At 37.1% G+C, this 14,260-nt stretch overlaps 1 protein-coding gene across 1 annotated transcript in view; it reads right to left on the bottom strand.

Annotated features, from left to right (window-relative positions):
• Positions 1–14,260, bottom strand: part of Slc35f1 (solute carrier family 35, member F1) — a 421,122-nt gene that overhangs the window by 271,551 nt on the left and 135,311 nt on the right. The window lies entirely within an intron of this gene.

The following is a 14,260-nucleotide window of genomic DNA, read 5'->3' as shown; positions in this document are numbered from 1 at the left end:
GAATCATACACTGAGTAGGAGAAACAGCATCTGCAAGCTCAAGTCTAATGCTAAAATACATGTTTTTCTTGTTTGTTCTCTGGCTTTGATTCTTATAATTTATTTTTCTTTTAACCATATACCGTTATCTGTAATTATAGGTTTAACTCCTCCCTTCAGAATGCAAGCTACTTAAGGGCATTAACAATTGTTTTCTTTTTTTTAATATCCAGTCATTTTCATGATTTATAAACACGTTAAGGGTTATTAAATGCAGCATTTTTTTCCCATCTTTCTAAAACAATAGTAGCATTTTGTTAGTAGAGTGCTGTCAGTCAGTGGCCTCTGTGGCAGCCTGCTTACCAAGGAAAAATGTCTTGCACTGAGTATATGGTAGAACTGTGGAACTTTGCCTGAAACCTATGTGTCCACAGTAAAATGCTGAGCTTCCCTTCCAGCTGAAGTTTTCTAAATTAGTACATGAGTTTCCATGACCCTTTCTCATTCGCTAACACTCATGAAATCATGGGTGGAGATAGGCTTTCTACATTTCTAAATTTACTGTAAAACGTTTAAGGTTCCAATTGGACATTTAAGAGGATAACTTCCTGAAAAAAAAGTATAATGTTACCATTAGCATTTTCTGAAAGTTTACAGGGTGAGAGTATACCAAAACATAACTAATTTTTCTTAAAATGTATTCTCTTACCATTTATCTTCTTGTTATTTTCCAGGAATACATTGGGTGAAGATAAGAAGTTATCATTAGACACACACACACACACACACACACACACACACACACACACACACACATGTATGTTTCTCTTAAGTGAGCACTGTCCTAAATATTATGGAACTCTTAGTTTTCTTATAAATGAGTCCAGTGTTCACAAAGAAAGTAGCTAAGAAGATTTTCATTTTGCTGTGGTGAAATTGAGAGGTTATTCAAATATGTAGAAGGCCTTTCTACTGGACATGGTGATTAAATATGGGAGTGCATGACTTGTCTCATCCTGAGTAGCTAATTAAATTACTCAGAATGATGAGCTACAATAAAACCATCCCTCTGAGATGACTTTGTGACATGCTTGAATATCAAGAAAAATTTTAAAGCCCCACAAATAATTGCAGAGAGAACTGAAATATTTTGTTATATCTTGAAAAGGTTATGAATTGCCTCTTACTATTGACAGCGAATTTCTCCAGAATCTATGGTCTGAAGTTGGAGCTTTTATTATACTTTTTATTGCATTGAAACCAAGTTAAACCTGATCTTATTATAGAGGAAGAATTGCCTTCCATTTTAGGAACTTTCCTTTTTCAATTACACCTTGTAATAACAGAGTCCAGTAGAAACACAGCAAAGTGCAGCTTTATTAGAGAAACATGATTATCAAGACAAATAGCACTTTTAATAAGTTGACTATTTCAAGCTTCTTAGAGATTTTATAATAGAAAGCACCATTTACAGGGCTGGAGAGCTGACTCAATGGTGAAGAGTCCTTGCTGTTCTTGCAGGCAGATGTTAAGTTCAGTTCTCAGCACCCCTATCAGATGGCTCACAACAGCCTGTAACCACCTCCAGTGGATCCAATGTTCACAAATGGCTTCAGTGAGTACTATACTTACCTGTACACAGCCACAAAGAGATTACACAGACATGCATATAAATAAAAATGAAATAAATCTTAAAAAAAGAAATAACTGGTTATTATGATGTCACTTTGGAAAAACTAATGTCATGATGAATTATGCATTTTCAACTTTAGTTATAATATATACCCTCCTTGTTCAGTTAAAAAAAATCTTGGTTATACAGGGGAATGCACACAGAGGAGTAGTAGTTTTCAAATGAATAATAGAGTAAGATATCTGAAAAACAGATGTTTGGAAATAAGACAAGATTAGGAATCTTGAGCCTAGGTTATAAAACGAACCAGTTTTTTTGGTCTCTAGTTTATGGCAGCAAAATTTAACAATATAGCCAGAATTATTGAAAGAAAGCAGGCTGAATCTGAATCTTTAAATATTCTGGATTTTTGCCACATCACATAAAAATAGCAGAAGTGGAATATGAACCTTCATACACCCACATATGTATCCATGCACTACATGGATAAAAAAATAATTTCTGCCAATATATTATACATATTTTTGAACTATGACAAAGACAAAAATATATGGAAGAATTGAAGTTATATTTCTTTCTACATCTCAACTCTCAGAGAACTGATCCCTTGTGCCAGCCTGCCACTCCATGACAGCAAAGAGTACTGATGTTCTTGCTCCTAAACAGAGGCACACCACCTAGTGAAACACATGAGAGAGTACTGATGCCTTTGCTGAGTCCTAAAGAGAGGCATACCACCTACTGACACACTACCTCATCTTTCACCCTCCCAAATAGCTCAGAGTTTTTTGGATCTGCATGCTTCCACATATTTAGCAAAGTTGAGTATCTTATACAAATTTCCTCTTTCTAAATGACAGAATTTCACATACAAGCCATTCCCATTTCTCAACGGTTTTCCTGTGAAGAGTTCTGAATTTGTTTTCTAACAAGACATAGCATATACAGCCACTGAACTCCACTCACTCATTTTACTTTCCCTAAGTTTTTGATCCATCAGGAGTCTACTTTTTCCATGGCAACTTCCAGGTGCATTTCAAAGCCACATTTGCTGAAATTAGCCTATAAGACAAATTCTATTTAGCAGATCAATCTCATCAAATTGAGAAGGAAATTTTTCATTTAACTCCACTTTCCTAGAGACTATTCTATTTTAGTTCATGAGACTTCACCATGTAATTCATCTGCAAGAATCCCATAGTGCTTGATGCTAAGCTTAGCAATCCTGTAAATATTCTATCTTCTACTTAGAACCATTGAAAAACCTTCCAAGTGTTGGTGAAAGAGTGTACCTGTCTAAGTAGTTGAATCTCATATACAGGCAGCAATTCCATCTAATGTCATTGGTAGAGTTTAGGCATTTGAATAGAAAGAAAACATCTCTAGAATGACATTGGTTCAGCAGTATAGCAAGCACTAATCAGACTATCTCTGCTTAATTCCATTTGGGCCTCCTCAATGGCTGGTGTGATAGTGAGACTTAGAGAGCACCTTTTCATCAGGTCTGAAGTTTAACTGCATAGAGGTGGATGTAATGGCTCCCATTTGCAATTTTCTCCTCCTCACCTAGTCCATACGAGGAGAACTCAACTGGCACCAGAACACTTCCCCACTTCTATGCTCGTCTGATTGTTCTCTTTAAATAGCTATTGATGCCTACATATAGCATTCTCTTGGTCACTGTCAAACAAGATGATCTAATCACCAAAACAGGATAAACTGTTCTTAACACTCTCAGTTGTCATTTTCAATATGTAAAGCAGGTACTACCTAAAACCTTCTATCTGAGCTATAGTTACCAAGACAATGACTATGGGGCTCAAGGAAATTCCTACAAGAAGTCTTTGTAGAAAGCAAATCATTTATCTTTTTTCACTTGAGTACATACCCCTTGTTTTCAAGTTCACTGAACGAGACTGCACAGCATCAATCTCACCATATATTGTGATAGTTACTTTGTCTGCATGAGAGACTAGGATCAGGTTTGATATGAGAAACTGAAAGAGCCACCACAAATTGACTTGATTCTGGCTTAATAATCATAGTTGCAGGGTGGTAAGCCACATGTAGAAAGAAAGAAAAAAAAATACTATCTTCTTCCAGGTACCTGTGCTCATGTGAATTCAAATATCAAAATGTCGTTTCTTAATGGTTTTTTATCTGAAATGTTAAAGTGTTGTGAGACTAGAATTGAATTTGATGTCTTTTAACCTATTCATATTAAATCTGGATTTATTTCCTGGGAAAAACCCTACTAATTACTCTTTAATGAAAGTAAAAGTAACCGATTATGATGGTCAGCTTCAGTGTCAACTTGACCCAAACTAGCATCATTTGAGAATGAAGTATTAACAGGTATCTGTCTATATTAGGTTGGCCTGTAGGCATACTTGCAGGAGATTATTTTTAATTGGTTTGTAGAGAAAAACCCAGCCCACTGTGGGTGTCACCATTCATTAGGCAGGGGTTTCTGAACTACTGAGGAGAGAAGTAATTGAGCTGAATAGAAGCAGACAAGCCAATGGAAATGATTCGTTCATGCATTTGCTCTCTAATCTTGGCTGTGAAAGTGACCAACTTCCTCAAAGTTCCGTCCACCCTGACTGGATGTAACCTGCAATTGGAAGCTAAAATAATTTCTGTCTTGCCTAAATTGATTTTTGTCTGAATATTTTACCACAGCAGAAATGAAACAACAATAAAGATGTAATACTTAAAGGAAAGAATATTATTTTAAGAGCTATATAAAAATATTTTGAACCTATATTTAATCTAAGGACACTCTGAAAATAAGCTAAACCTGAAAGTAATATATGCTAGAGGGAAAAAAAGAGGTAAGAAAAATGATGAGTTCTAGCTAAACAGTATTTGAGGAAGCACAGGCACATTGGGAAGGTTTTGTGGACAGTTCAAATAATACATTGACTTTCTAGTAGCTACAGTGCCTCGTTAATAGGCTCATTACTCAGAACAGGAGTAGGTCCTTTACTTCTTAATGGTGGTGCATGCCTATAATCTCAATGCTTGGAAGGTAGAGGCAGGAGAATTAGAAGTCTAGGCCAGCTTTAGCGATGTATAAACTTAAAAGCCAGTCTGAGGTATAAGCGACTATCTCAAAACAACAATGAACACAAAGACAGATAGATAAGACAAATAACACCTGTCATGCTGAAATGCAAACCACAGGCAGAGAACACTAGAGCTCCACCATGCTTAAAGACCTCTACGATTGGTTGTCTATTTGACTACATCTGGAATCAAATAAAACCAAACAACTGGGCACACCTGTGAGGTATTTTTAATTGGAAATGCTGGAAAATCCCGTTTCATGAGCTGAACAATTCCTAGATGCTTAACCTTTAGGTATGGAGGAAACAGACAGTCACTGTACCCAGACAACAGCCTGTAAGCTACTCTACTAAATTCATATACATATAAATATGTATTATTATATATGTGTGTGTATGATTATATATGTGTACATATATATATATAAATATATATATATATATATATGAGTGTGTATGTGTGGTTATATATGTACATGATTATATATATATATATACATACATATATGTGTGTGTGTGTATATATATATATATATATATATATATTCTATTCATTCCTTTCCTTTAGAATATCCTGATTACTCTACCCTGCCTTTGTCTCTCTGCCCTCCTGCCTGACACTGACTAGGCCAGGTTAATGAGTAAATTTATCAGAGCGTATACATGTCATCATAGCTGTTTTCCTTGCATCTGGATTAAAACTCACTTTGAACTCTCCTAAGGACAGTCCTGGAGTCACCTTTGCATTCCCCCTTCCTGTCAACTTCCCTACTTGGAAACTAGATGAGGCCATCATGTCATTAAACTAGTGTTGGCAAGTTCTGAGATTTGAAGTTGGACTTAGGAGAAATAACACTCTCCTATTGTGTCTGACTTATAAGCATCAACCAGTGGATAAGGCACCCTGTAGGGAGCAGCCCTTGTTGGTCTTCATTCTTATGAGACTCAGTGTTCTCCAGTGGAACACTCAATATTCTCAGAAGCTATATCCCTACAGCCTATCACTGTGCTAGATGACTAAGAGTTCTGATATGCTGATGGCCAGCCACAGGTCAATATATACCTTATACCTTATAAATATGCCTTTCATCAATAACTTAGGAATGTCCAGGCACTGCCACCAGGCATTGAAGCTACTCTAGTTCCTGCATTTTCTTCTTCCTGTCTACCCCTTTCCTGTAGGCATAATGTTATTCTGCATGGTGTAAAGATTATCCTTTTGTTATTTAAATGCTGATTTCCATGCCCCATATCTGACTGCAATTTGGACATGGCATTGTAATGCTTATTCTAAGAATCTCCTGACTCAATGTTGATAAACATTGCTTCCCATTTATCCTCCAATTTGTCAATAAAAGCTGATCAACCAATGGCTGAGCAGAAAAGAGAATAGAATTGGAATTTGGATTACAGTCAGGGGCGGGGGAGAGGAGACAAAAAGAGGCTTTGCTGTGAGGAGAGGATCCAGGAACTACATGACAACACACCTGGAGCAGAGAGAGCCAGATCAGCACTAAAATGCAAGAGTCTCAGGAATTTTGGCTGGGAAGAAACCAGATAATCTTAGAGGACAAAATAGATGAATACTGCTCAGTTGTTGTGCTGTAATGCTTGATTATATAAATCTAATAGCCTGTGTCTCATTTATTAGGCAGTAGCTGAGATAAAGAAAAAAATCATTTTAAAAATTGCTCTAATACCCTCCTGCCTTCTAGGTTGGCATGGCATTTCTGTCTGCTTGGTTCTCTCTGGACTGGCTGTCATATACTGGCACCCGTTTTCTTATTGTTTGGAATGTGTGAAGCAGGCCAGATGTTTCCCTCCTTTGTTTGTTCCAGTGCTGCCTCCAAAGTCCTTCCCATTTGGGTAAAGAATTGAGACAGAAGTAAAGACTTAAACAACAAACCTAGTTACATAGAGAATTAGGATTTGAGGTTTTGAATGTCACACATAGTCCCAAGGACAAACCTGACAGAAAGAATTGAGCCATCCCAGGAGAAAGGCCACATCAACTTCTCTTACTCTGGAAACTACAGAAGTAGCTCTTCATGACTGTGTCTACAGTGCTGTCACCTGTGTGTGAACCAAAGTTCAGCCAAAGTTTGCAAAATAAAGCAAACCTGGCTCATATATGATACACCCCAGAAGTTTTGGGTTGTCTTGGTGCTGCCAGTCAATGACCAAGGAACCAGAGGCCTTCTTGTCCAAATACAACTTTGAATCAAGTTTGTCTAAGCTTTGTCTTTGTTGTTAGCTGTGAATCATATTTTCATCATACCTTGACCATCTGAAGTCTCTGGCTCAGGCGTCTCTTGATCCTATGATTTGCCACCAAAATTGAAATGGTTCCAGAAACTTACTAATTTGAAGATCCCCCGTCCCCTGTATTTTACAAAAATCCAGATATTCTTATTATTTAAGAATATAAGTGTAATAAAATAAAAATAATTTATCATGTTAATATTAGATTCCTACAGAGGTGGGAATGGAAAGAACTAGACAGGAATAGAAGTGGGGACAGGAATAGACCTGATCAGGAAGGGGAAGACAGAGGGAGAGAGGACTGGGATACAAAAGTTCAATCAGGGATGGTTATTTGACAAATAATAAAGACCTAATATGGTACTGCCCATTAGTATTTAGTCTAGATCTGAATTCCTACTTTCTCTGTAATTGAACATGTTCTTCAATGGTTGAAAAGAACAGAAAATGAAATTCACACAATCTACCCAGCAGCAGGCTTCTCTCATCAGTTGAAGAAAAATGTCAAACCTGCTACCTGCCCATCAGCTCTGATACAATGTCAGAGGAAGAATGAGGTTACATGAAATGTGGAATACCAGAGGCACATAGGGACCTGTGTCAGCTTTGGTGCCAAAATGGCATCTAGTCAGTGCAAGGTCCTAAAAAAAAATTATTTTCTTTCTTTGATCCTAGATTGTATCTGAGCTAAGTGCAGAGAATTATATTCCCAGATGGAAAATAACCTTCATGTGTTATCCCGAAGTAAGACATTTCAACCAGTCGTTCAAAAAGTATCCCTCAAAGATTCAAAAATTGCATCGTGATACATGACTAAAACTATAAATTTTCACCTCTGCAATGAACAGACATTCAGAGGATAATATTCTATTGCGCAATCTCAACACAGTGAAATAAATTCTGCTCCCAGGTGCCTCTCTTCCCCCTCCTTCCCTCCCTCCCTCATCCTTCTCTCTCTCTCTCTCTCTCTCTCTCTCTCTCTCTCTCTCTCTCTCTCTCTCTCCCATTGTTTTTCAAAGCACTTCTGTCCACAGCCTTACTCCTTGCTAACTAACTGCAAAGTTGTGGTGATTGCAAAAAAATCAAGAATCCAAAAGATAGATTTATTACAATTTCATGAAAGTAAGTATAGACATATTCAGCCTTAGTAATTACCAAACAGTACACATTCCAATAAGAATAAAAGATCACTTATCCTATTCTAAAACAACACAATTTCTTAATGCCATCAATGTAGCTTAACCGAGAAATGTTGATGATGACAACACTGTGATAACTGTGCTTCCTATCTTTGGAACACATGTGGCAATAAGTGGTCTAGATCATAAAAGTGTTCTTACCCTTTAACCCACTCAGGACAAAATTTATCCTTAGAACCTTTTCAAGCAAAACTAACATGTTCGTGGAGATGCTTATTATCTTAAATACCTATAAAACACATAATAAAAACATATAAAATAAACTTTTATATAAAATCTGGAGGGTCTGTCCAAGAGGATAACATTCAGATATTTGAAATTATTAATATAAACCTTGTAAAATATGGGAACCAGGAATAATAGGTACTCTCCTGTAGTTCCAGATTTTGCTTGTCAAAGACAGTAGGATTGGGAGTTCCTGGCTAGCCTTGAAAAAAAGCAAAACAAAGCAAACATAAGGAAAATACTATCCCTAGAATAGTAAGCAAAAAAATAATATTAAATTGAATGCTCAATATAATTATAATTGGTAAAGTAAACATATGTATAGAAGCAAAACAGGAAGTAAAATATTATGAAACATAAGTATGTTAAGAAGATAGGGAAGCAAGGGATTTATTTAATGACCCCAATAGTAATGTTGTCATAATAATATTTTTACATATGAAGGTTTTGGAGGATAAGAAAAAACACTGTACTTCCTAGACATCAGAGTTGAGCTCTTAAACGAAAGGCTGTGTTTTGTTCGTATCTGCACTGACCTGAGCCCTATTTAGGTCCTTACAGAAGTATACTTCCTTTTTAAACAATGCAGTCCATTCATACTCATTTATCAGTCTTAAGAATGCATAAAGGCATACATTCTCTCTTTGGAATGCCAGGAAGTCAAAGAATTTCATAACTGGGTTGCTATTTCCTAAAATTTCTGGAATTCACCACATTTAAGTTTAGTCAGAGTCGTTAAAATAAATCTTTTGTTACCATGTTTCCTAATGATATAAAATGAAATCCCTGCACAATACTGATGCACATAACATTGATGTCTGTGGCACTGCCCGGCAAATCAAGAACACAATCAGTGTTTCTTGGCCACCATTGTGACACATTGCTGACTTAGAAAAGAAAATATAAGAGAATGATATTTGAGCATAAGTATCCCTCATAGAGAAAACAACAACAGCAACAATAACAACAGCAACAACTTACTCAAATCTTCTGGGTCATCACCTTTCTTTGAACCCCAACTACATTTAGTAATTCAACTACAATTCTGAGCCCTTGACATTAACCCTGTTTGACCATTTTTTTTCTCCACATATGATCCTTTTCTTACTGACATGAATTGTTCAAAAGAGTATTCTATCCTGAAATGATTTTTAAGTCCACTGCTATGGTTTGGTGCTAAACATCTCCCATAGTCTAGATATGAAGACTTGGCACCCAGGGTGGTGGTACTGAAGGTACTGAAGATCAGTAGGAGGCGATGGGCTTTGAAAGGCTGTAGGGTCACTGAGGGTTTGCTCTTGACAGGGAAGGCTGGTCCTAGTGTCTCATTCACCATACCTTCACCTTGGGTTCAAGCCACTAAGTGTTTGCTCCTGGAGGCTTCTGACTCAATGTTCAACCCTCACCAGAGGGCAAACCATCAGGGATGTCCAATCTTATATTTTAGCCTCCGGATTTTAATGGCCATCATTTTAAAATGCCAAGAAAATGAACATATTGTTGCTTCATGGCTTCTGGAATATCAATTAGCTACTTTTTTTTCACAGTGATAAAATTTTCTTGAATGGTGATGATTGTGTGGTAGGTGAAGTATAAGATTATATTTATTATTAACTTGTCTTCCTTCTAGTGAAGACATTTGGGAAGCTCTTTCATTTATCTTCTAAAATATAACACACAAGTATCACATGCTAAAATGTATATTGAGAAAGCTACTCGGTAACTCTGGGACATCCTGAGCAATAGCCAAGTGCAAGGCTGTCAATAAGACTAGCTCTATAGAGATTACAAGGTAAGAACAAGAGTGGTGAATAAAGGAACATATCTCTAAGATAAGTGGTGAATAAAAAATGAACATATCTCTAAGAGAAATTAATTTAGAATAATTAGGTATGATTCTTAAAGACAATCAATAATCTACAAACTGACTATCTCTGGAGTATAATGTTAATCTAGAATGCACAAATATTTAACAGAAATCCTTCAATGAAATGTGTAGTTTTCATAAAGCTGTATTTGATATAGGGAAGAAACATTTAGATGCCAATCTACTCATCTTTAAAGTCACATTCTAGAAGACAATCAGTTTCACAAGTGGTCATCAGCTCAAGTGGTTTTGTTCTATACCTGGCTCCACACATATATATAGCAGTTGGAAGCCACATGATCCTTTGTCCACTCTTTCATGTCTCTCCATGAAAGCTCAACAGCTAACATCTGGGGGAAACCATACTCTGTCTCAAGAAGCCTTATGTCACCAGCTACTCACACTTCTAAGCCCAAAGGGCAAGTTCCTTGGTGTTGTTCACAATAAAATCTGCCCTGATCTAGATCTACATTATTCCATATACTAACATTTTTGAAGTATTTTGTTTCATTATAACATTTTCATACACACACACACATATATACTTATAAAAATATTATATATATGATATATACACACACAAAGTAGTAAATACTATACACACAAATATACATATATTTGTGTGTATATATATGTGTATATATATGTATATATGTATGTATATGTATTTGTATATATATACATATAAATATATATGTATATATATGTACATATATATATACAAATATATATGTATATATATGTGTATATATGTATATATGTATATGTATATGTGTATATATATATATACATATATATATATATATACATATACGCTCTTCTTCACTGCTTACTAGTCACCTTCTCCTCTTGAGCAGTCTTCCCAGTAACTATATGCTGCTTGTATTCACTACACGACCTTGTTTCTTCCCTGCCCTCCCTCTTGGCCTCTCCTTCTACCTTTGTACTTTGGTGCCTCACCTCTCCTCTCCTCTCCTGCCTCTGCTCCTCCCAGCTCTTCTCTTATCTATGACCTGATAGGGAATGTCTTTCAGGCCCATGCCCCAGTTTCCTCCAGTCTATTAATCCCACTGTTTCCTCAGCCTAATACACTCGCTCGCTCTCTATCCTTGCATTGCCTGGGTAATTCTTTTCCTTTATTTACTTACTTTTTAAATCTTGTTTAATTTTTGAGACAGAGCCTTACTTTGTGCCTAGATTTGCAGATCTCAAACTGAAGATCCTCCTGCATCTGCCTTTTGGACTCTAGGATTACAGGTGTACTTCATTATACTAGGTTTTGCCTAGATAATTCCTGTTCTTGCTTAACTATTATGACTCCAAGGACTCTCCTTTGGTCTTAAGCCTTTCTCTTGGAAACTAGTGGCTCTTTTTCCAGCCTGGTCTCATATATATACATTTATATAATTAGTCTTTTACTATAACACAATTCTTGATTAGTTTGGTCCCCACCACCACTAACCAGTAAATAAAGGCAGGAGCCTTCTTATTCCTATCATTCCCAGCTTCTGCTACACATTCTGATTATCAAAATGATCTGAGCACAATGGCACTAGAGTAAAGAAATCTGTTTCTGAAAGAACTGATTTGTGGAAACCACTACATGCATTTGTATAAAGACCAAAGTAAGGAAACAACATTTGATTTTATAGAAGTATATTTTGTCTTTGAAGAAATGAATTATTGAGTTTGTTCAACTAATTTTACTTTTTACCAAGACACTAATAAAGATGCCTCAAAATATTCAAACCCATAAAAAAAATCACTCTCTGTAACTCCTTCCATGGGTGTTTTGTCGCCCCCCCCCCCACTATGGATAGAGCTTCTAAGTATCTGGACTAATATCTACTTATCAGTGAGTGCACAGCATGTGTGTTCTTTTATGATTGGGTTACCTCACTCAGGATGATATACTCTAGATCCATCCATTTGCCTATGAATTTCACAAATTCATTGCTTTTAATAGCTGAGTAGTACTCCACTGTGTAAATGTATCACATTTTATTTATCCATTCCTCTGCTGAGGGACAAAGTGTGGAGTAGAGACTGAAGAAATGACCATCTAGAGACTGACTCACCTGGGGATCCATCCCATTTACAATCACCAAACCCAGACACTGCTGTGGATGCCATCAAGTGCTTGCTAATAGGAGCCTTGTATAGCTCTCTTCTGAGAGGCTCTGCCAGTGCCTCACAAATACAGAGGTGGATGCTCACAGCCATCCATTGTCCTGAGCATAGGATCCCCAATGAAGGAGCTAGAGAAAGTACCCAATGAGCTGAATGGGATTGCAACTCCATAGGAGGAACAACAATATGAACTAGCCAGTACCCCCAGAGCTCCCAGGAACAAAACCACCAACCAAAGTGCACACGTGGTGGGACTCATGGCTCCAGCTGCATATGCAGTAGAGGATAGCTAGTTGGACATCAATGGGAGGAGAGGCCCTTTGTCCTATGAAGGCTGTATGCCCCAGTGTAGGGGAATGCCAGGACCAGGAAATGGGAGTGGGTGGGTTGGTAAGCAGGGTAAGGGGGAAGGGGATAAGGGGAGGGTGTTTTTTGGAGGAGAAACCAGGAAAGGGGATAAAACTTGAAATGTAGATAAAAAAATATACAATAAAAAAATAAAATAAAATAAAATAAAATAAAATAAAATAAAAATCACTCAAATGCTCCAAATAAAGCCTATTGACCAAAAAACACATAGTGATTGTAGCCATTCCTCCAGCACTCAAAAGTCTAGAGAGGAGACACCAAGTATGTGAGATAGTGCACTAACAGGCATGCCTACCAACTACTTTCTCTATGCATCTAGAGAGGATGTCATACATTGTCTGTATGTAGATTTGTAAAAAGAAAAATAGTAAAAATATTGTCACATTTTATCCAATATGTCTACAAAAGAACTACCAAACACTCTGAACCAATGTGGTTCCAATTTATGTTGCCCATATACTCATTGAAGCATAGTCAAACTCTTTTTTTTTTTTTTAGATTTTACTATATGCTTTTTTTTAAATTAGGTATTATCTTCATTTACATTTCCAATGCTATCCCAAAAGTCCCCCACTCCCCTACCCACTCACTTCCATTTCTTGGCCCTGGTGTTCCCCTGTACTGAGGCATATAAAGTTTGCAAGACCAATGGGCCTCTCTTTCCACTGATGTACTGGTATAGCGACAGAGAAGTAGACCAATGGAATAGAACTGAAGACCCAGAAATGAACTCACACACATATGGTCACTTGATCTTTGACCAGGGAGCTAAAACCATCCAGTGGAAAAAAGACAGCATTTTCAACAAATGGTGCTGGCACAACTGGCAGTTATCATGTAGAAGAATGCGAATTGATCCATTCCTATCTCCTTGAACTAAGGTAAAGTCTAAGTGGATCAAGGAACTCCACATAAAACCAGAGACAGTGAAACTTATAGAGGAGAAAGTGGGGAAAAGCCTCAAAGATATGGGCACAGGGGAAAAATTCCTGAATAGAACAGCAATGGCTTGTGCTGTAAGATCGAGAATCGACAAATGGGACCTCATAAAATTGCAAAGCTTCTGTAAGGCAAAAGACACTGTCAACAAGACAAAAAGGCCACCAACAGATTGGGAAAGAATCTTTACCTATCATAAATCAGATAGGGGACTCATATCCAATATATATAAAGAACTCAAGAAGGTGATCAAACTCTTAATGGGAAGTCCCTTTAAGAAAATCGTCATTCCCACTGTGAAGAGCTATACCTCAGCATCTTTATCACGATTTTAAGAACTCCTTTCAATAGCTTCTTGTCTAGACTGTTCCTCCCTCACCCCACCCTTTTGGTGGTGGTCAGGGGTTGGGCGGTGTGGTCACAGAAGCTTCATTGTCTCTTATTCTCAGTTATTGTCTGTGGTCATTGATGCCACTGCAAAAGCTCAGATCATAGTCCTCAATCTGGTCCCCAGTGTCAGCACAAATCACTGTCATCAACATGCCTTCCAGAAGCAACATGGTCTCAGCAGCAGCATGGACACCAACAC

The sequence above is a fragment of the Mus musculus genome, chromosome 10 (assembly GCF_000001635.26).
Source record: "Mus musculus strain C57BL/6J chromosome 10, GRCm38.p6 C57BL/6J".
NCBI classification, from domain to species: Eukaryota; Metazoa; Chordata; class Mammalia; order Rodentia; family Muridae; genus Mus; species Mus musculus.
This window is presented reverse-complemented; position numbering and strand designations above follow the sequence as displayed.